Source organism: Cervus elaphus, chromosome 23, assembly GCF_910594005.1.
Source record: "Cervus elaphus chromosome 23, mCerEla1.1, whole genome shotgun sequence".
In the NCBI taxonomy this organism is placed as follows: domain Eukaryota; kingdom Metazoa; phylum Chordata; class Mammalia; order Artiodactyla; family Cervidae; genus Cervus; species Cervus elaphus.
Window position 1 is genome coordinate 55128210 of NC_057837.1, and position 21965 is coordinate 55150174.

The 21965-nt window shown below is 48.5% G+C and overlaps 1 protein-coding gene and 2 non-coding genes across 4 annotated transcripts in view; 1 reads left to right on the top strand and 2 right to left on the bottom strand.

The window, feature by feature from the left end:
• CDH4 (cadherin 4) overlaps window positions 1–21965 on the bottom strand; it is a 475206-nt gene that overhangs the window by 200942 nt on the left and 252299 nt on the right. The window lies entirely within an intron of this gene.
• On the bottom strand, window positions 15283–15389 carry LOC122682376. The gene has a single exon (XR_006337378.1). It is a non-coding gene; the product is annotated as a U6 spliceosomal RNA (small nuclear RNA).
• TRNAE-CUC lies at window positions 21182–21254 on the top strand. Its single transcript has one exon. It is a non-coding gene; the product is annotated as a tRNA-Glu (tRNA).

Below are 21965 nucleotides of genomic sequence, written 5' to 3' on the forward strand. Positions count from 1 at the left end.
GTTCCATCTGAGCTGTTCCTTCACACAGACTCTTCTGTGGCCCCAAAGTCACACAGCCCACCCCTCTGTTGGGCACTTGGCTTTTGGTCAGCCCTGCTTGACAGTTCTCTGAGGGACCAGTCTCCATGGGACGACAGAGCCATGCATGTGGGGCTGTGGCCACAGGGGCAACTCAGGATCTTCCCCTCCTCCCTGATGGAGATGCTCGGGTCCTGCACTCCTGGACCTTGGAAAGGAGATGGCCCCCGACTCAGCCGGGAGGAGGAGCGACAACCCAGGAGCCATGATTAGGACAGAGACAGTCCCCCGACTTGATGGACCACACCTCACCATCACCCTGAGTCTGGAAGTGCAAGCTGCAGTGCCCCCAGTCTCGTGCACACTGATTTTTAACGAGATCATTAATTCTGCCATCTCTCGAATCCCTACATTAATAATCACAAGGTCTGTTGGAAAATGTAGAGCTGGCTGGGCCCAGATACATGCTTTTTCCTTAAGACACTGCAAAGAGACAAGAGGAAACGCCAAACCGAGGATCCTCAGGGAGCCGACAGGGCAGTGTCTCCAGCAGAAAAGTTTCCAACTACCTGCTGTCCATTAACTTAATTTTCTTTACAAAATATTAATACTGGAGACTTAAAAGTTCGCAAATCAGCTGCACTTGAGAACTTTGAGGTTTAACTGATTATAAATCTTTTTCATTGTGGGAAGTTGCTTTCTTACGAAAACACGCAAAATATGTGGATCCATTTCCAGAGCATGGAATTCCGACACTGTGGAAGGGTTTCTGCCAGCAAGAGGTGGGTGCCCATTGACTCTTGCACACTCTGGGAAGGCAGAAGTCAGCGTTTTCTTACTGAATTGGTCACTAGACAGAGCCCAGCAGTAGGAGTTCTCACTTGAGAAAAAAGGGCGGGGAGGGACAGTGCCCCGGGTGGGGTCTGGGCAGGTAGCCCATCCATGGGGTCTGCAAGAACAGCGCCTCCTTACAACATGAGAACCTGGTGCTTGCTCCGCTCACCTCCCCAAACAACAGGGTTTAATTTTTTGATAGCTTTTTGCTCACACCCTCTGGGGTGTTTTCTTTGGCACCAACCAGTTCTCAGGCAACAGAACTGATATACAACCATTCAGTTCCATTGGACACTAGCTACTGACAGAGAACTCGGACCGCACAGGTTCAGAGCTCAGTCCCACGAGACCTTCCCTAATTTAGACACAGTCATAAGTCCTAGGTTGTCAATTTTTGCTTCTGATCAACTGGGGGTTCCCATGACCCCCTTATCAGGTTCAATAATTTGCTAGAACGTTACCTATTAATACATTTGCTGGCTTATTATAAAGGACACATCTCAGGCTCAGTCACATGGAAGAAATGCACAGGCCAAGGGTATGGGTGGAGGCAGAACTTCCATGCTGTTTCTGGGCTCCCCGTCCTTCCCGCACTGCTGGGAAGCTCTCAGGAATCTCAGGGTTCCAGAGTTTTTAATAGAGTTCAACCTCCAGCCCCACCCCCTCCCCTCTTGGAGATTGGTGGTCAGGTGGGGCTGAAAGTCCAAACCCTCTGAGCACTTGTTCTCTCTGGTGAGCAGCCCCTTTGAGGTTCTCCAGGGACCGGCACTAAATCTCCTCACTAGTGTAAACTCGGGGGGATGGAGAATGGTCCTTATGAGGATCTAAAGTTACTCCCACCACTCAGGAGGTTCCAAGACTTCCAGGGGCCCTGTGCCAGGAATCGGGGACAATGACCAAAAAAAAAAAAAAAATCATTTATTTTTATTTACTTATTTATTTGGCTGTGCTGGGTCTCAGTGAATTCTTTAATTGTAGCATGTGGGATCTGGTTCCCTGACCAGGGGTTGAACTCAGGCCACCTGCATTGGGAATGTAGAGTCTTAGTCTCTGAACCATCTGGGAAGTCCTCAAATGTGTTTCTCATTCTATTACTCACCTCCTCTCGGCCGTTCCCACCTCCTGGCAGATCCTGCCTCTACAGGATGAGACAGCTGTATCAGAGACTCACAGGCTCAGTGCTCACAGGGACCCCAAAACATGTACACATTTAAGCTGCAGCACATCTGGAAAATCAAGCACCAGCAGCTGCCATGGGGAAACAAACAGGCACCCCTCTCCCACTGCCCTGTCCCCGATCTGAACTCTCAAGTGTGTTGGAAACAAGCTGCAAAGAGCCCATAGACTGTGCATCCTGGGCCCTGGGAGCAGGCTGGCCACACACACCTGTCCACAAGGAAGCCCAAGATGCTGACAGGAGGGGTGGAGCCATGCTTGGCTGGACCTCCCAGATGGGCTGCTCCTCTCCTTTTTACCTCCTGGAATTAATTATTTCCCTAGTGGTTTAGGCAACCAGGTCACTAGAGTCACTTTTCTTTTGAAGCCTTTTATCCGTTTTTTCTAGTGTTGCATCCCGGATTCTGCTCAGAGGTGTACAAGTTTTGCAAGTATAAGAGTTTACAAGTGACTCTTACTAACACCAGTGTGGAGATGATGAAAGGAGATGCATGTTCACCCTGATGCTGGCGTGTTTCCAGGATGATTCAAGGAGTGGGGACACTGCCACCTTGCACTTATTCTGCTGCTGATCATTGGCTGTCTGGTCGGGTCTGTGATGCAGGTGGGGGTCCCTGCACTTCAAGAGGAGCCGTTCTGGATACTTGAATTGCAGCCTTGGGTTCGCTCTGCCTGGAGGGCGGCTGTGTCTCTCTAAGCTGGCTCTGATTTCTAAACCCCTCTGAAGGCGTGTTAGCTTTCTGAAGCACTGGGGTGAAGACTGGGGGCTGTGGTAATGAGGCTGGGACAGTGAAATGGAGACAGAAAGTGAGGGTTGGGGAGAGAGAAGGAAAACCCTGTATTTTTCAAGACGGAGCACTTGGAGGGGAGAACAGATGAACCTTCTCTAAGCAGGTGCATGAGAAGCATGAGATCAAAAACCCATATCCCTGGGCAAGCAGGACCCCTGATCACACCTTTGCTTGCCTCTGAGAGGTGTGGAGGGCTGCTCCCACATCATTTTCTGCTTCACATACAACACAGAGGGAGCGATAGAGGCTTCTGAATGCTGAGTTCTCTGTAGAAAAAAATGAGGTGGAAGAAGAAATGGTCAAGCACCAGACAAGAGAAAGGAGAGCCTGGAGACAGAAGTCTGTGTGTGACCCCTTCCTCACACCAAATGCAAAAGCCAAGTCCTCAAGGGTCGCAGAGCTCTGTGCAACACACAAAACCGTAACATCAATGATCAAAGATGGAGGGGGCTGTTTGTGACTTGGGAATGAGGAGAGAGTCTTTAAATAAGACCTGAGAGTCTAAACATTGGCAACAGAATGAAGGACTTCTCTTCAGTAACATCCACAATTGACAAAGTCACCCTATGTGTACCCAGTTGGAGACATTCCATCTTGTAAAATCAATAATGTGAATGCTACCTAAGAAACCTTTGCAAAACCACAAGGAAAAGGCAGGACCAACTAAATTCTTAAAATCACAAGGGATGCAAGTAGAGAATTCACAGACAGGGTGTAAGTCAAATGGGAACTAAGTGTGTGAGAAGATGTGAATCACAGAAATGCTCATCGAAGCAGAAACAGGCCCCCAGGGCCCACTGGATTCAAGAACACAAGAGGTACTGTGCTTGTTCCACGTCTGGTTTCTACAGGACAAGCGTTCTGTGTATCAGGTACAAGAACGCGAGGCCTCCCTCTCCGTCTCTCCTCCTTCATTTCCTGCCCTACCTCTACTGCTGCATTAAAATAGATCTTCTCAGAGGAGGGCCATCACCAAACTCTTCTTTTCACATCTGCTTCAACTTGGGAGGCGCTGCCAAAAAGTACGTAAGAAATAAACCAAACTGAGAGCAAGGTGCCAGGTGGAGGTGGCCTTCTATCTCCCAGGTCAGCAGCCTGTACAAAGCCCCATACAAGCACCAGACAAAGGTTCCTCAGTGCAGAAAACCCTAGAGGTGATTCCAAAGCAGGCGAAACCAAGCCTTTGCAGCAGTCATATCAGTAGGTACTAGTGAAGGCAACGAGAATCTTTAGAACACTCATATGTGTTTGGTTTCCAAGTAATAAGACAGAAAGAGACATTCTCCCTATAAAGGCTTGACTGGACTAATTTCAAAAGCCATAACTGCATGCCCTGGACACTTGGCATTTGAGGAGTTCATGGAGCTCTGAAGCCTGAGAGGGGAAAGCAGTGTGGGATTTAGCAAAAGCTGGAGGAACTGGGAATGGCTCTCGATGTCCAGTGTTGGGCTTGGGCATGGGGCTGCAGAGCTGGCACTGCTGGACAGGTCTTGGGGCAGCTGCCGCAGAGCCAATGCTGCAGCGGTGGCCTCCAAGCCTGGCAACCAGGCCTGGCCCTGCACGGAACATGAACATCTACTCTCTGACCTGAGGTCCTGCTTGTCCCCAGTCTGGATGAACGCATGACGGCTTCATGGGGAAATGCCTCCAGGGACCCTCAGCAGTGATGCCGGTGTCCTGCTGGCCACGGGGGCCAATCACAGAGTGAGGTTGATGCAGTGCAGGTGGTTCGTCCAGTGACTCAAGAGTGAGTGTCCTGCATGCAAGTCTGCAGGATCCACCACTTGAATAAAATGAGTGTTAGTCGCTCAGTCGTGTCTGACTCTTTGTGACCCTATGGACTGTAGCCCACCAGGCTCCTCTGTCCATAGGATTCTCCAGGCAAGAATACTGGAGTGGGTTGTCATGTCCTTCTCCAGGGGATCTTCCTGACCTAGGAATTGGACCCAGGTCTTCTGCATTACAGGCAAATTCTTCACCACTGAGCCCGCAGGGAAGCTGAATAAAATAAGAGGAGGTGAGGAAAACGGCAATGGGTCGTGTCAAACATTCCTACATCACAGAGCAAAACTATGTGAGAAACAACCATGCTCCAGAGTCAGGCCACAGCTCCACAGGCTGAGGGGACAGTGACAGTCTAGCCAGGAGTCCCAGAAACTGAGACCCCTGGCTGCAGGCTGCAGAGCTCTGTCCAGGGTGCTGACAACTCCTGGGTGCAGTGGTTGGCCCTGGCAATCACCCGCTGGTGTTTGGGGCTGTTCCATTTGGACAAACAGTGGGCCAGCCTGTTGGCAGGGAGGACTCTTAATGGACCCATTGATATTATTTGTTCTCAAAATGACAGCTGCAACTTCCCATTTGACTGGAGCCCTTGGGTAAATTTATTGTTAGCACTTTCTAGACATGATCAAGACATTCCCCTGCCAATTGGTGTGGCTTAAAAATAAATCTGCTCTTTCCCAAATTGTGTGTGCTGGACTGGGTGTCTGTTAGAGGGCTGCACAAAGAAGGCTGGGTTCCTCTCTTCTAGCCCAGGACACAGTGGCCACTCAAGGGTGGAGAGGGACAGACTTGGAGGGAAAACACTCATTTTCACATCGGTGCTGCTTGAAACCTAACAAGGGTAGAGTTCCTGGAATGTGGAAAAGCAGGAGGGAAGCTGGATGGAGCAGGTGTAGACTGAGTGCTCCTGTCGGGAGGGAGGCTGACCCAGCAGGTCAGACTTGGACAAGGCCAGTGCTCCAAACTGGCCATGAAACAAATGCATAGCACCAGGCACCCGCCAATGAAAACCCTTTCTTATTCCTAATGAAAGCCTCCTAGAGGCACCTTGAGTGGCCCAGATGAAAACTCAGCCAGGATTTAGAAGGCTCTCAAGGGCCCTAGCCCAGGTAAGGAGGACTCTCTCCCAGAGAGGATCCAGGCTGCCAGTCCCTCCCTAACTCTGGCTTCCACAGAGGCTTTCACTAGTCTCCTTGCAGAAAAACTCCTTCAAAAAGTCACATGAGTGAGCGAGCGAAGTCGCCTCAGTCATATCTGACTCTTTGAGACCCTAGGGACTGTAGCCTGCTGGGATCCTCTGTCGATGGGATTCTCCAGGCAAGAATCCCGGAGTGGGTTGCCATGCCCTCCTCCAGGGAATCTTCCCAACCTAGAGATTGAGCTCCAGCAGATCTTCTCGACCCAGGGATCAAACTCGTGTCTCTAAATCTCCTGCATTGGAAAGTGGGTTCTTTATCACTAGTGCCACCTACCATGTATACCCATGTGAAAGCTGCTCAGTTGTGTCTGACTCTTTGAGACCCCATAGACTATGCAGTCCATGGAACTTTCCAGGCCAGAATACTGGAGTGGGTAGCCTTTCCCTTCTCCAGGGGATCTTCCCAACCCAGCGACCGAACCCAGGTCTCCTACATTGCAGGCAGATTCTTTACCAGCTGAGCCACCTGGGAAGCCCAAAAAGTCACACACATTTTACTGAATCTTATTACATCAATGCAGATTTCATGGCTGCCAACCATACTGTATGTCATCTCCCCCATTTTCGCATGACCATGTTAGTTAGGTTTTATGTCCATTTTAAAGAGATGGTGAGGAAAATAATTCATGAGAAAATCATAAGTAATGAGTGTGGGTCACCAAATGTGTTTTTGAAACAGGACTTTATTTCTTCTTAAATGGAATCAAAAAGCTTTTCTGATTTTTAAAAAGTCTTTTTGCATTCCAGAAGATCGTGATATTACTGAGCACTTTTACAAAAGGAAAAAAGCAGACAAATGTTAAAAAGGAAAACATCTTGGCCAGTGCCTCCTGGGCCTGGGGCAATTCCACCTCCGTGGATGTGTCCACTGAAGACCCACGGCCCTCAGCCGAGCGTTGCTTGCTTTCCGTCACGTCTGTGTAATCAGCTGAGCCTCTGTGTTTCGGGGCTGAGTGGCAAAGGCAGATTAAAACAGCGACGGTGTTAAAACAAGATTGTAAAGGTTAACAGACCAAGAAATGGACAAATTACTGCCACTGGCCATGGCCAGCCCCATGCTCTGTCCCTTCTCTGTCCTGCCTCAAGCTGCCTGTCAGGCCTCTGGACCAGCTTCCTGAAGGCCAGTGAGAAAAATCTCTTCTGGACACCCCAGCCCCTCCCGCCCTCGACAAGGTATCACAGCAGGGACCTTGAGGCCAAGCTGGAGGTGGTGGCATATGAGCCTCGTGCCCTTCCCCACCAGCCTCTCCATATAAGGCCACCAGAGCCACTTAACTTGAGTCCGATCTGAGGTTCATTTCTTTTCCTTTCTAGGACGCGTCACTTCCAGGCCCACCCCCTGACCTCATGGGCTGGTCTTCCCCATTTCAGGCAGAAGTCAACACAGGCACGGGCAACGCCCCCGCCTTCCACGTGTTCATAGCAGACACCCTGGAATTGTGCTAGGGACGCAGGAAGCCTGAGTCCAGCCCTGACCATGTGGGCCATGAGACCTATGTTTTCAGGCCAGTCCCTCCCGCCATCTCCCCCAATTACACGGGCATCCCAGCTTAGTTCCCTTTCTCCTGAAGTGATGCCCACAGCAATGTCCACTGGGAGCTCCATAATTAGGCCATTACTGTGAACCGCTGGGTTGGGAGCAGCCATTTGTCAAATGTCTTGTCCAAAAAATGAAAACGAAAAATCCGCATGTGTGTGTGTGGGGAGGGCGGAGCATGTGTGCACACACGCTCTCGTGTGTGTGTGTGTGTGTGTGTGTGTGTGTGTGTTGGGGGGGGAGGGTCAGGAAGAACAAATGCCAAACAGAAGGAGGGCTCCCCCCACCCCCCACCATGTCCCTCACCACGGGGTGCCTGGGCTCCCGGATGTGCCAGGAGCAGTCCTCCCGGCTTCGGATCGGCCTCCTGCTCAGGAGCACGTCCAGGTCGAGTCCAGAGGAGCGTTTCTTACACTGCCAGATGGCTCCCAGTCCGGGTCCTGTGCTCCCCTGCAGCTACTGGAGCTGCCTCCCAGGACTGGGCCTCACCGGGGACCAGCCTCACTGTCCAGGAAGGCTCATTAGTGGCACAGGGCCGTGTAGGGCCGAGCAGGGCCGCAGGGCGACGCCGCAATTTTGTTTGCACCGCCTCCTCCGCGTAAGTTCTTGGCCTCACTGTCAGGCAGTCACCGTCTCAGGAGTCTCCCTCCGGGGCTTAAAGACACTGTGTTCCTGGCTCCTGACACAAAAGTTAATTGGGAAGAGAGCAGTGACATCAGTGTGAACACTGCGGTCTCTGCTAGGATGTGGAGAAGTCGCCGTGTGTGTGTGCTCATATGTGGATGAATGTGTATGTTGCACAGCCACATGCATATACCAACATCCCTGAAGTGTGCTACTGTACCAAAGGCTTTGCTTGTCTTATCTGCCTTAGTAACCCTCAAAAAAGATTACAGGAATTGGAATTTTTACTTTTCTATCTGGGGAACTCCTCTGAAGGTTTCCTGATGCAGCTCAAAGGCCACCTCTTCCCGGAAGTCTCACTAATGTCCCCAGCATGTTGCACACTAGGAATTCTGCCCTGTGGGGCCAGGAAGGGCCTGGGAGACAGGATCCCCTGCCAGAGAGAGGCTCCAAAGAGGTCCAACCTCTGCTTCCACCCCCATCCCAGAGGGTGTGGCTGGATGTGGGCAGAGGTGGTGAGGTGGTGCCTAGGCAGGCACAGGGAGGCCATGGCATCTGAACCAGCCACTGAAGGTCATCCAGAGTCTGCACAGTGATACCTACTGTGCCTTGGGTGTCGGGAGGGCAAGATAGATGTCAGGTCACGGGTCAGGAGTGTGCCGGAACTTGGAGCAGGAGAGGAATGGAAGTCAGGGGAGCTGCCTTAAGGAAGGACAAATGAGCAGGGTGTTGAAGGATGAGTAGGAGTTCACAAGCAGGATAGGGTAAAAATTGTCCTCAAGGTTATGATGAAGTAATTAACACAGACGTCTCTGGCTGAGTGCTTACTCTGTGTTAGATTCTCAGAGCAGCCTGGTGACGTAGGCACCTTCAAGGTTCCCACCACGGAGATGGGAAAACTGAGGCACAGCCCAAGGCCTTGTGGCAGAGAAGTGGAGGAACTCTGCCTGGCACTGAAGTCTGTGTCCTCAATCACCCCGCGTGTGTGCGCGCTGCCTGAAGACAGCACAGCTGCAGAGTAGGTCCCATCCTCCCTGCCCCAGGGAGCGCCACGTGCTGGCATTCAGAAAGCCATGAATCCAGAAACTGATGGTCAGCCCCACTGCCCTCCTCTCTCATGTTGTTTTGGCCAAAAATTAAATGATGCAACATAACCTTTGTGGTTTCATGCAACTCTTGCCCTCCTCACCTGGCCACGGCCCCATCCCTCCAATACCGCATATCCTGCACCTCAGCTATGCTCTTACATGTCCCCCGACTCTCACCCCTTCCCCATATTCATAGCGGAATTCTGGGAGCCAGCTGGTCTTGAGAAACATCTCTTGATAGGCAGGTCATCTGCTTGACCAGAGAGCACTGCTAAATTACAATAAAGCCTCACACCTTCTGTCGTTAAACCCGAGTGAATGCCTGTCACTCCAGCTCAGCTCTGACAGTGGTTCTCTGACAGTGGAAAGACTGATGCTCTGTCCTGCGGCTGGGACTCCTGAGCACAGAGTCATGCAAGGCACATGGATGTGGGGCTCAGCTTCAGCAGAAATAGGAGAGAGTGTTAGGAGGAGGAAGAGGGATGGGAGGTTCAGCTGATGCAGAGAAGGAGGTGTGGCCACGGCCGGTGATCAAGGAGGCACACGGAGCAGATTCCAGGTGCTTATCCATCGCTGCCTCTGCCATTAGCTCGGGGCTTGCTTCAAAGGAGCCTGCCCTCTTGGAGGGTAAACGTGGTTGGACGTCCCTTCCAGCATGTCCCCAAATCGGGGTCACAGCGTCCATGCTGGCCCCCCGATCCCATCATCACCTGTTGTTGCAAGCCTGCCCTGCCAGGTTGGGGCTGAGCCTCAGGTCAGCTTGTCCGCTTAAGACTCACTCTGCAGCCCTCATCTCTGTCCCATGAGAGCCCTTCCTGCCCCCACACTCACCCCATTCATGTCCACTGTTGGCTCCACTTTCCTGGACAGCCCCCCAGGACCAGACGGCCACGCACAGGGGAGAACAAATCTAGGCATTAGTGGGAGGCAGGGCCTGGGGCCACAGAAGATCCACACAGTGAGGCCAGAAGCTGCCAGGGCTCAAGAAAATGCCAGGAGTAAGGACAGCAGAAGGCTTCCCCGGTGGCTCAGTGGTAAAGAAACTGCCTGCCAATGCAGGAGATGTGGGTTCCATTCCTGGGTTGGGAAGATCCCCTGGAGAAAGAAATGGCAACCCACTCCAGTATTCTTGCCTGGAGAATTCCATGGACAGAGAAGCCTGGTGGGCTACAGTTCATGGGGTTGCAAAGAGATGGACACAACTGAAGTGACTGAGCATGCACACACAAGGACAGCAGAAGGAGAGGGGTGGATGGAGGTGTGGGCAGAGCAGATGGAAGGGCCTTCCAGGCCAGGGGTTCTGGCCCTACGTGCGTGTGCCTGGAGCTCAGGGAATCCAGGAATGTAGAGTACAAGCTAGCCCCATCCCACCCCTGTAAGCAGCGCACCCTCCATGTTGTCCCAGGTTTGTATCTTGTGCTGCAGCTGTGGGTGGCCTGAGGGACTGATGGTCAGCACCACTGGGAAATTCCAGAATGTGTTAGAGCCACTGCAGGATACTCTTACTTAGCAGGTTAATAAAAATACACACTTCTATGTCACAGATTTGTTTTTCATATTTTGACAACCATATTCCAATATAATTGCTTGCCTCTGTGATCCAACAAGTTTCATTGTATGCATTTGGAAACATTGCTCTGTTAAGGGGGGGGGGGGGGGGGGTGTCACAGCACAGCTCTGTCCATCTGGCAACAAGATCAAGGATACAAATACCTCAGAAACAGACACATAGCAGCTGGGGGTGGGAGAACACAGAGGAAGCCGGGAAAGCCCAGGTGGCCCCACTGGGGACTTAACCACCCCCGTCCAGTAACATCATGCATCATCACTATTCTAAACATGAGGGCTCCTGGGACATCAGTCTGTCGTCTGTCGAGCTCACCACTGTGTCCCCAGACCCAGACCAGAGCTGGCGCTCATGACCCAAGAAGGGATTATGACTTTAATGTTTTCAAATTAAATGATAAACAACTTTAACTAAATGGCAGCCACTGGTTTTATTACAAACAGCACACTTGATGCCTCTGCTCCTCCAGTTAGCATTTCCTACGGACACTTGGGGCACTGAGATGACTGGAAAGCATGGGCTTCCCTTGGGAAGCACCTGGCTGCATCCCCTCAAGCCACTGGGACTTGCCACTTCCGGTGGCAATGAGCTGTCAACCTTTGGGTGTGGCCGGTGTCCCCAGAGCTACTGGATCAGGACCCCTCCCCTTCAGCAAGCTGAGAATGTGTGTTGGCCTTGGGAAATCCTAAAGATAACCCACCATGAGTGCCTGTAAGAAGGCTCTTTTGCTTGTCAATATAAACACCTTGAATTCCTTTGTTTTACTGTGGTGGGAAGTCTCTGGCAGGGAGGGAGATGATTTTAGAGGTTGAGATCAGAGTTACTTTACCCCCAGTGCTTAATGCTGCTTTGGTCCCTGGAGATTTCTCAGCTCAATTCAGGCAAACTTGCCCTCTCGCTGAGAGATGTGTTTGTTCCAGGCTGTCGCTGTAACAGAGAGCCCGCATATTCCCAGAGGACCACCCCCTCCCCCTGTAGGCTCACACATTCTGGAGGGGAATGAGTGGCCTCTCCTTGCCCTGAGCCAAGAGATTGAATTTTTATGGGCAGACATTATACCAGGAGGGTTTATGGGAAGCCGTTATGGAAAACGTTGCCATCAACCCAGCCCATGGTCATCTCCTTGAGTCAGAGGCAGAGCCTAGTCCCCAACAGTTCAATCTTTCCCACCAACATGCTCCTGAAAAGCAGCCCAGAGAATTAATCCACAGGCACAGGTCTGCGGTGTAGGATGCACCACAAGGCTTAGACAGAAGGGACAGCTCTGGAATCTGAATGAGCTCCTGCTTCTTCCATCCTGCATGGCGCTAAGGAGCCTCATAGAATGCTCTTGAATCAATGAAAACATTTTCCTTAAAGAAAGAACGGTTAACTCCTGTATGCTTCTTGTTTGTTCTATGGGACAGCAGGGAGGAACGGGGTTCCCATGATTGGACGGGGTTCCCATGATCAATTCCATGATTCCCTCACAAGCCCCCTTCTCTCTTCTCAGGCTTCTCTGTGGGGAATGGCCTCTGGAGTTCACTCAGGCAGCTCATGGGGCCTCAGAAAGGTGCCTGCCTGTACACTCCAGTGAGGGAGTCTGCCTGGAGAACTTCCCGTGGTTCTGATGAGACTGGACACTCGGTCTGAGAGGCTGCCCGGCACCCAGTCCTTCCTATGTGCAGAGCCTGAGAGGTAGGCCGGGTGGGGGGGGTGTACACAGTGGACACTGGCAGGGGGGTTGATTAATCCCTTAATGCTTTTAGGAATACAATGGCATTTGGGTTTCCTAATTGTGAAGGAGAGGACCAGGAGGTCACAGGGAGCCAACTTAAACCATTACTGACCTCTCTTTACCTATTTCCTGTTACGCAACTCAGGCCTAACGACAGTCCCCAAATTGCAGGTCATGGTTTACATCCCCAGTGAGTGGCCAATGCAGACACAAAGCAGGAACTCAGTAAATATTGGGTGAACGGATGGATGGGTCCACAGTGAAGATTTAGTGAAACAATGGGTGCAAAGTTCTCAGATACTAGCTATTAACTCTATCCTATTTATTGGTCTTGAAAAGGAACTGTGCCCGTGTGGCCGGCCCTGGGGCCCAGGGCTCAGCTGACACAGGCCGTGTTTAACACCTGGCGTCAGCGCTGAGGTCCTTTCCTAAAGCGGCACATTACTCCTCCTGCTGCATTTTATCAATTAGAGAGCATTCTATGAGGCTCCTTGGCGCCACGCAGGATGGAGGAAGCAAACAGAAGCACAGTCCGGGGTGTGTTCTGTCCTTGGGGCCCAGAGCCCCAATGGAGCGGGTGCTCAGGGCTGGGAGGGGCTCAGGGTCTCATTGAGCTACAGTGAGCTGTTCTCTGAGCCTGTTTACACACCAGGGAACCGGCCATTCTGGAAACTCCTGCTGCGGGAGGAGGTGAGTCGATTCTTCCTTCTCAGAGGCGGGCCTGTTCCTCCCGGAGCAGCAGCGGGGCAGTTACTGAGATAGATTGAAAAAATCTCACAGCAGATGACCCCGTGTTCAGCCCCTTCTCAGGTGCTCACGGGGTCTGGCTCCTCCCAGGGCTGCAGATGACCTCACCCCCACCCCCACCCCAGCTGTGCTTCCCACCTCTGAGCCTGCACCTCCACGTGCACCTGGACTTTTGGCTCCTTCTTTCAGTAAATACACAGTGTCTGCCATGGGGGCTTCCCTGGCGGCTCAGCGATAAAGAACCCACCTGTTAATGTAGCAGACACAGGTTCCATCCCTCAGTAGGGAATATCCCCTAGAGGAGGAAATGGCAACCCACTCCAGTATTCTTGTCTGGAGAATCCCACGGACAGAGGAGCCTGGCGGGCTACAGTCCATGGGGTCTCACAGAGTCAGACATGACTGAGTGAGCAGGCACGCAGGTCTGCTGTGTGTCTGGGAGACATCAGCAAACAACGCAAGTCCCTGCAATGCTTCTACTCCAACGGGGCACACGTTTCCTGTGATTTCACAGCTTCCTCAAAACCCTTTCAGGGGCTCTGCAATGTCCAGTGATTTTTATAATAATAATAAGATATTGAACCTAGAGAGTTCTGGAATGGAGGTGTGAGGACCCCACAGACTCCTTCCCCGGAGAAACAAATGTAACTGGTAAAAGTATTTAATAAACAATCATTCAGCATCTTTGGAAATTGTCCTAAGAACATAGACCAAGTGGAGAAACACTCGTTCAGGCAAAGGTCCTAAATCACAGTAGGAACAGTGTGAGTCTGAGTCTTTGAGACCACCTGCTCCTTAACCTTAACCCTGCCCCTCCAGGTCATCAAGAGGAAAAGCCTACTCCACGTGGGTGTGGCCAAGAAGACAGGGCTTCCTCCCTCTAGTTCCCCGTTTAGGGCAGCAGGTTCTCTCTGGGAGGAGTAGGACTCCAACATTCCTCAAACCTCCCCCAAGCTCTGTGGTGTGGAATGGCTGTTCCAGGCCAGTGTGGCTGAGAGGTCTGGGGCTCCCTTCCCCCATACACCACTCATAGATCAGAGACCTGAGCATCTGGGGAGGAAATATGTGCAGATGACATATCTAATAATGAACTTGTACCCAGAATGCATAAAGAACTCTTACAGCTCAATAGCAAAAAGATGGATAACCCAATTAAAAATGGGTAAAAGACTTGAATAGATATTTCTCCAGAGACCCAGATGGCAGATAAGTGAATGAAAAGATGAACAATATCATTATTGTGGACCCATCAGAACCCAAGCAAATCACAATCACAATGAGCTGTTGTTGTTGTTCAGTTGTTAAGTCATGTCCAGCTCTTTGTGACCCCATGGACTGCAGCATGCCAGCCTCCTGTGTCCTCCACTATCTCCCAGAGTCTGCTCAAATTCATGCCCACTGAGTTGGTGATGCCATCCAACCATCTTGTCTTCTGTCACCCCCTTCTCCTCTTGCCCTCAGTCTTTCCAAGCATCAGGGTCTTTTCCAGTGAGTCAGCTCTTCATATCAGGTGGCCAAACTATTGGAGCTTCAGCTTTAGCATCAGTCCTTCCAAAGAATATTCAAGAATGATTTCCTTTACGATTGATCTCCTTGCAGTCCAAGGGACTCTCAAGAGTCTTCTCTAGAATCACAATTTGAAAGCTTCTATTCTTTGGCTCTCAGCCTTTCCATAATAAGCTACCACTTCACGTCTACTATGAATAGGAATCGATGTAATAATAATTTAAACAAAACCCAGAAGACAACAAGTGTTGGTGAATATGTGGATGCATTAGAACCCTAATACATTGCTGATGGACTGAAAATGATGTAGTTGCTTTGCAAAATGATAACTTGGCAGTTCTTCAAAATGTTCAACATAGGACCCAGCAATTTCACTCCTAGGTGTATATGCCAAAGAATTGAAAACATATGTCCACACAAAAATGTGTAAACAAATAGTCCTAATAGTTTATTCTTAAAAGCCCAAAGGTGGCAGTGATCCAAGTGTCTATCGAGGAAGAATGAATAAACAGAATGTGATAGATCCACACACATTACTTTCCTGCAGCTGCTCTAACGAATGACTACTAACTCAATGGCTCCAGACCACACAAATTCATTACAGTTTTGTAGGCTGGAATCTGAAAAAGATCACAGAGCTGTGTTCTTTCTAGAGGTCAAGGAGAGAAACTGTTTTCCTACCTTTTCTTTTTTTTTTTAAAATATGGAACACTTCACAAATTTGCGTGTCATCCTTGCGCAGGGGCCATGCTAATCTTCTCTGTATCGTTCCAATTTTAGTTTATGTGCTGCCGAAGCGAGCACTTTCCTGCTTTTTCTAGTGTCTAGAGGCACCTTCGTTCCTCAGCTCCTGGCCCCATATCACCCCAACTTCTGCTCCCACTGCCACATCTCTTTCTCTGACTCTGACCTGTGGCTCCTTCTTGTATAAGAGCCCTTGTGATAACACTGCACCCACCAGGATGATCCAGGGTAATTTCCTTATCTCAAGGTCCTTTTTGGTTTGTTTTTTGTTTTTTGTGGCTGTGCCACCCGGCATGTGGGTCCCAGCTCCCCAACCAGGGACTGAACCCTCACCCCCTGAAATGGAAGTGTGGATTCTCAACCACTGTATTGCCAGGAAGTCCCATAAGGTCCTTAACTGACTCAACCTGCAATGTGTCTTGTGCCATATGCAGTGATATAGTCACAGCTTCCCGAGTCAGGAGTAGACCTCTTTGGAGGGCCATTATTCTGCTTATGATATCATATTATGAAAACCTATTCATCAATAGAAGAGAAAGAAGCACTGATAAAACTTCAAAACCCATGAACCTTGAAAACAGCGTGCTATTGAAAGAAACCAGTCACAAAAAACCACATCTTATATGATCCCATTTACATAAAACATTTAGAATAAGTAAATGTACATAGATAGAATGTATGTTGGTGGTTGGTTGTCTAGGGTGTGTGTGTGTGTGTGTGTGTGTGTGTGTGTGCAGTGAGTGGGAGGTTAGGAGGGGAATGGGGAGCAACTGCTAATGCATATGGAGTTTATTTTGGGGTGATGAAAAGGTTCTAAAATTATATTAATGGTGATGGTGGCACAACTCTGTGAATATACTAAAAATTCTGAATTTTACATTTTGAAAGAGTGAATTTTTTGGTATATAAATTTTATCATAATAAAATGGTAAAATGGTGAGTGCCTTGGCAAAAACCAGGGTCATGAAGTCATCATGTTTTTCATCACCAATACTTCACTGTGGGAAAAACATTATTCCATTAAAGAATGTCCTTGTTGAAGCAGAAGCAGAATTAATTTTATTAAACCTTAATATATTTCTTTTTATTATCCAGTGTGATGAAAGGGAAAGTTCAGATACATACCAAAGGGAACTCTTTGTCTCGAGGTGAAGCACTTGCGTGACTGTTTGAGTTGCCAGCTGAACTAGCTACACATTTTTTTTTCATAGAAAATTATTACTTCTTAAAAGAACAACTGACAGGCAAACCATAGTTTGTCATCACCCAGTGTTTGGCAGACATTTGCCTGAAGATGAACAAAGTGAGTCTGTCACTTTGAGGAAAACAACTGACAACATTTGTTTCCAGTGATAAAATTAGAGCTTTTTTTCAAGCGAAAATTAGATTTCAGAAAATTTGTGTCTGTTATTGTGAGATTGAAAGTGTCCCAACAATGAAAGACTTTTCAGATGAGACTCGTGGCGGTATTAATAAATGTGATTTTTAAAATATTGTATGACTGAAGCTACACATAACGCAGAAAAACAACAATTTCAAAAGGCTAATCCATGATGTTTTAAAATTACTCATCAGTTAGAGACTCATTCTAAACATAAGACAGGTCCATGGATTTTAATTTAATGGAGTATGAGAAGTTCAATGAGATGGTCTCAGCTTCCCACATTGCAGCTAGCCTTTAAGAAACTAACAAATCAACTTTTGGTATAATATCAAAGAAGAGTATCCAATATTATCTGAAAAGATGATTAAAACACACACCACAAATCTGAGTGAGGCTAAATTTTTCCATATATTTTTCAACCCAAACAACACAACACATAGGGAATGCAGAAGCAGATATAGCAGTCTTTTTCCAGACATTGAAAGAGTTTTGTAAAAATGTAAAACACTGCTGCTCTTGTCACTCATTTGGTTTTGTTTTTGTAAAATATGGTTATTTTTCATAAAATGTGTTATGTTAGCAATGTAATGGGTTTATTTTTCTTATTTTTAAATGAATTCATCAACAACTAGTTTCAAATATCTCAGTTCCAATGTTTACTGTGGTAAATATGGGAAGATTTCACCTGTATGCACAAAAACGCTTTGGGTCTTGAATGATTTTTCAGAATATAAAGAAGCCCAGAGAACAAACACTTAAGAAGTGCTGGTAGACCCTGCTGGATGTAGGCAGGGGTGGTGCTAAGTGGGGAGAGCAGGATGAGGAAATTCTGAGCTCTGAGGCAAGGAGACAGGCTGCTGACCAGACAGGGTGGTCAGGGCAGGTCTCAGACAGAATGTGTGGGGTGAGCGATGTCCTTCATATGCATGCACTGAAGCCCGAATCCCCCAAGCACCACAGGATGTGACTGCATTTACAGACATGGTCTTCAGAGAGGTGATTAAGGTGAAAGGAACTTGTATGGGTTGGCCCTAATCCAATATGACTGGTATCCTTGGAGAAGATTATGAATACACACAGAAGGACTGATAATGAAGCTGAAGCCCCATACTTTGGCCACCTGATGCAAAGAACTGACTCACTGGAAAAGACCCTGATGCTGGGAAAGATTGAGGGCAGGAAAAGGGGATGGCAGAGGATGAGATGGTTGGATGGCATCACTGACTTGATGGACATGAGTTTGAGCAAGCTCCGGGAGTTGGTGATGGACAGGGAGGCCTGGCGTGCTGCAGTCCATGGGGTCACAGAAAGTCTGACACAGTGAGTGACTGGACTAAACACACAGAAGAGAGCTGATGGAGGTGAGAACGTAGGGAGAAGACGGCTATCTACCAGCCAAGGAGAGAGGCCTGGGGAGGCCAAGCCTTGATCTTGGACATCAACCTCCAGAACTATGAGACAATACATTTCTGTGTTTAAACCTCCCAGATGGCAGTCTAAGCAGGTCTGGGAGAGTCATACAAGAGCTGTGGAGCTGTGAAGCAGGTGGATATAAGGAGGAAGGGCATTCTGGGCAGGGGGAACAGGGAGCAGCAGTGCAAGTGCCTAAGTAACAGCTCCATTGGCGACTGGGACAGGAGGATGGCAAGAGCGGGAAGAGGGTGGGTGGGGAAGTGGGGACTTCCCTAGTGGTCCAGTCATTAGGACTTCATGCTTCCAACGTATGGGGCGCAGGTTCAACCCCTGGTCAGGGAACTAAGATCTCACATGCTGTGTGGCCAAGAATTTTTTTTTTTTCAAAGGAAGAGGGTGGGTGGCGACAAGGGTGGTTGCTGCAAAGCCCTTACTCCGCTTTGAGAGAAAAGTGGACTCTGGAGTCCTGGGGGCTGCCCAGTGATGGGACCTGGTCTGGGCTTTGGCTCGATCCCTCGGCTGTGTTGGACAAGGATCAGGGGTCAGCCAACTACAGCCTGCCCACCACCAACTGATTTTGAAAAATAGTTTGGTTGGAATGCAGCCATGTCCGTTCTTTTACATATTGCCTATGAGGGCTTTTCGGGCTACCGTGTTGAGTAGCTGAGTACAGGAAGCAAAGCTGAAAGTATTTACACTCTGCCCCCTGAGGGGACAAGCGTGCAGACCCCTGGCAGTGACGGTGGGGATGAGTGTGGATCAGAAGACAATTTTGTCCCTCAAGCACAGAGTTTTCAAAACTGAGAGTGCTATCAGCCAGGTGACAGGGTAGGGAGCCCCAAATCCTTCCACAAGAACAATCATGTAATAACAATACATAGATCAATTGCCTTTGAGAAGAATCCAGAAACCAGTTAAGAGAGTCCTGCATCTGAGATGAACCAAGAAGAACCACATCAAAATGGATAGGAAAAAGTGTGACATTTACTCACCCTAGTCCTGCCCCCAGCACAGAAGAATATGATTGATTAAAAACTCCCAACTCTTGGCTGCTCCCTTGGGAGGGAAAGAGAGGCGTGAAACATGGGCCAATACTCTGACTTTTTAGGGGTCTGGCTAAGAGACCAGCTTCTGCCTTGGATGAACCTAAATGTTGACAGGGAAGGGAGCCGGGTTGGGGGCCTCTGAGAAAGGAATTCCATGGCAGTCCAGCACCCGAGAGGCTTAAGTGCCACAGACAGAAACTAGGGAGAAGTCCTGAGTAGAAACAGGCTGTCCTCAGATAGGAGGTTACTTGGACCAGCAGAGAGACTATCATCACTAGAAAAAGTCTTGAGAGGTCTCCAGAATCTTTAACTGGTGGATTGGTGAAGGTCTGTCTCTATAAGCCAGATTATAGAGACTGAGAAAGGCAGTCATTTTTTTTTTTCCCAAATGTGCCAGTCCCAACAAAGAAACACAGAAATACAGATGAACCTATTTGCAGGGCAGGATTAGAGATGCAGATGTAAGGAATGGAGCGCAGGGGTGGTGGGGTGGTGGTGTTGAGGCGAATGGGGACATTGGGATTGACGTGTGTGTAAAATAGAGAGCTAGTAGGAAGCTGCTGTTGGAGAAGGAAATGGCAACCCACTCCAGTATTCTTGCCTAGAGAATCCCGTCGACAGAGGAGCCTGGTGGGCTGTTGTCCATAGGGTCGCAGAGAGTCGGACACGACTGAAGCGACTTAGCATGCATGCATGCATTGGAGGAGGAAATGGCAACCCACTCCAGTATTCTTGCCTGGAGAATTCCAGGGACAGAGGAGACTGGTGGGCTGCCATCTATGGGGTCGCACAGAGTTGGACTTGACTGAAGCGACTTAGCAGCAGCAGCAGCAGGAAGCTGCCATGCAGCACAGGGAGCTCAGCTCGATGCTCCGTGGTGACCTAGAGGGGTGGGATGGGCGTGGGTGGGATGGGCGTGGGTGGGAGGGTGGAGATATATGTATACATATAGCTGATTCATTTTTTCTACAGCAGGAACTAATACAACATTGTAAAGCAACTATGCCCCAAGGGAAAAAGAACAAATTAAATCTCCAAAAATCAACTTTAAAGAAATGGAAATAAATGATTTACCAGATAAAGGATCCCAAATAACCATCATAAGCTTGGTCAAGGAAGTAAAAGATATCAGAAAGACAACTAAATGAAATTGGGGAAATGATGCATGAACAGAATAATGTATCAACAAAGAGAAACTATGAGGAAGAAAGCAGCAGACACTCTGGAGCTGAAGAACACAATGATGGAATTGAGAAATTCACTAGAGGAGTTCAACCTTGAACCTGACCAGGCAGGAGAGAGACTGGAGAACTTAAAGACAGGGTATTCAAAATAATCAAGTCAGAGGATCAAGAAGAAAATAGAATGAGGAAAAATGAAGAGGGCCCAAGGGATTTACAGGACACTATCAAGTGGAAATACTTAAACATTATGGGAACCTAAGAAGGAGAAGAGAAAGTGGCAGAGAGTCTATTTGAAGAAACAGTCAGTGAACATATCCCAAATCTGAGGAGAGAAACAAATACATTAATTCAAAAAGCTTAAAGGTGGCTAAGTGGTGTAGAATCAGCCTGCCAATGCAGCAGACACAGGTTTGATCCCTAGGTCAGGAAGATCACCTGAAGGAGGAAATGGCAACCCACTCCCTTATTCTTGCCTGGAAAACACATGGACAGAGGAGCTTGGTGGGCTACAGTCCATGGTGTCACAAAAGAGTCAGACATGACTGAGAACACACACACACAGACCACCAACTATGTTACATCTAAAGAGACCTATACTGACATGCTATAATCAAACTGTTAAAAATCACAGACAGAGAATCTTAAAAGCAGCAGGAGAAAAGTCACATTTCACACAGGGGCTCTGGTAAGACTGTCGGTGGAGCCTCAGTAGAAATCTTGCAAACTAGCAGGGAGGGGTGAAGCTTCCAAGTGCTAAAGAAAAAACTGCTAACCAAGAAAACGGCGTCTGGCAGAACTGCCTTCAAAAATGAAACATAAGGGACTTCCTTGGTGGTCCAGTGGCTAAGACTCTGTGCTCTCAATGCAGGGGGCCCAGGTTTGATCCCTGGTCAAGGAATTGGATCCCATGGGCTGTAACTAAGAGTTCTCATGCTGCAAGTAAGAGATCCTACATGCCGCAACTAAGACCCGACATAGTCAAATAAATAAATTTTTTTTAAAGGTAAATTAAGACTTTCTCAGATAGACAAAAGCTTAGTAAGTTCATCAGTAGATCTGCCCTGCAAGAAACACTAAACAGAGACTTTCAAGTTGAAATGAAAAGATGCTCAACAGCAAAATATGAAATATCAAACCTTCTGGTGGAGGTGTCTATATAGGTAAATAAAATGCCTGTAGCATCATAATGTTGGAGTAGAAATCACTTTTAATTACAGTGTAGAATTTTTTTAAAAAAAGCATAGAAAGTAACTATAAATCTTTGTGAATGAACTTGCAGTATAAAAAGAGGTAATATGTGTCACAGTAAGATAAATGGGCTGCAGGCTTGTAAAGGATAGTTTCCATATGTGGTTGAAGCTAAGTTCTCATCAGCTTAAGTGAGAGTGTTACAACTTTATGTGTTTTGTGTAATTTCAACAGTAACCACACAGAAAACACCAACAGAATAGACACAAAGGGGGATAAGAAGGCAATCAACATACATTATCATTGGCCTCTGGGTGTCCTAGCATCTAAAGTGAATCTCTTGTAGACAGCATATTGTTGGATTTCATTATTTTGTCTTTTTTGATCCATTCGGTCACTGTGTGTCTTCTAATTGGGGGGT